Raw genomic sequence first — 2,162 nt, forward strand, 5'->3', positions numbered from 1 at the left:
GAAGGGAATAAAATGGAAGACAGATCAATGTAAATAGGGCCCGTATAAATTTATATTTGGAACTTCTAGAGCCTGATTGTCATGAAGACCACTCAAGAATTTAGACTCTGTTGTGTTAACTCAGAAGAGGTTCAAATTGAGAATACAGGTGAATTGCTTAGGAGAACATTAATAGTTCCCTAAAGTACACATGGGCTAAATACACGCCAGGATCTAAATCATCTTACCTCTTGTTTTTGTAAATAAAGTTTACTGAAAGACAGCCATGCTTATCCATTTATGTATTAACTATGACTATTTTTGTGCTTCAGTAGCAGAGTTGATTAGTAGTGAGAGACCCTATGGTCTGCAAAGGCTAAACTACTTATTATCTGGTTCTTTACAGAGAATGTTTGTAGACCCCTGCCCTAAAATCTCACTATTCCAAGTGTGTTCTATAGACCAATAGCACTGACATCTCAAAAAAAAAAAATGGTCAGAAAGGGAAAATCTCACACCCCACTTCAAATCTACTGAAATCAGAATCTACATTTTAACAAGATCCCCAAATGACATAATGACCTCAATGACTGAAAAGCACTGCCCTAAGATAATTTCTTCTTGTTGAAGTGTACATGAAACATGGAGGTTTAAGGGGACAGGATGTCTACCATTTGTGAAGATTAGATTCCCATTGTTCAAACTGGTTTAAACCTTGGTATTTATAAAAGTTACATTCCATAATCCACACCCAAACTTGTGATGTGAAAATTACTAAATCAAGAGGTCAAACTAAGGCTGAAATATTTATAGCAAGAGAACATTCTGATAACTCATAAATTACAATCTCTATGAGTCTTGAAAGAAGGTCTTTAAATTACCAACAGGCAACGAATGCAATACAACCAGCATGTGGGTTCACGTTCAGAAACTGTCTAATTTAAATGCTGTTCAGCTATAATAATAATATTTTTTAAAACTGTTTACAGTTTTGTAGTTTAATCAATCTGAAGAGTTTTATTTTTATACTTCAGTCTCTTAATCAGATGTAAAGACAGAACTTGCATCTCATCAGCACAAGTACATGTTAAGAAGGAAAACACAGAAATGCACTTTTCTTGGCTGGTGGACATGTAGCTCTATTTAATAGATACTTTATATTTAGTATTTTATTATTGAGCTTAGTTCAGTATAAATGCACATTTTCAATGTCATGAATACATGGCATGAATGACGTGACAAGCAATTTGCATTTATACAGCACCTTTCAAAGGTTTAGGAACGCAAAGAAAAGCATAAATGCTTGTGTAACTTTGCAATTAAGAATTCACTTCTAATTACTCCTACTTAAATGTGCAGTCTCTTTTTAATCACAACATTTTTACACCTGTGGTTAAGTGCTCTGACAGAGCCTTAGCCTTATCTCCAAAGCATGCAAATTGCATGACTGGGTTTTATAATGAAAGCTACGTTTGCCCGGAGGAAAATGATCACAGACTTGGAATGCCAGTAACAATATTAAAAACATAACTAAATTTAAAACCATCATTCTCTTAGGTCATGTGCTCATTCAAATCAACACACACACACACACACACACACACACACAAGCGTGCGCACGCGCATGCAAGTCTCACTGTGGAGCATGCACAAGTTTTAGGCCTGGATATATTCTGCTACACCAGGAAGTGAAGAGATGAGATCTGAAAACCAGCTTGTAAACGTATGCTTGCCTGTAGTAAATCTTTAGCTACTGGCGCTACAATTGCTAGCATGTGTGAGATTCCTCGTTTTCTTGTATAACCAAGGGACCCGTAAATAATATGATGTTTTTAAAAAATGATATCCTGCTACTAGGGGAAAGCACAATTCGGCTGCAACATATGGTTCTGGAGGGCTACAGCCTCGTAAATGGGGCTGAGGAAAGAAAAGCAATTCTGGGAAGGTGGTTGTAGCTAAAGAGAAGGCCCTGGTGACAACCATCTACATAACTGACTGCAATAAAGCATGAAGCTCCATTTTCCAAAGCTGATTAGAAAGAAGATTTATTAAGAACCTATGATGATCTGGGGACCGGTGTAACACAAATAGACAAGGCATGGTTCCTGCATCTTGAAAGGCTGCCAATAGGCAGCAGAACCAGGTGGACCCAGAAGCAAATACATTTCAAAATCCACAGTCAG

This window comes from Mustela nivalis, assembly GCF_964662115.1.
Source record: "Mustela nivalis genome assembly, chromosome: 1".
Taxonomy (NCBI): domain Eukaryota; kingdom Metazoa; phylum Chordata; class Mammalia; order Carnivora; family Mustelidae; genus Mustela; species Mustela nivalis.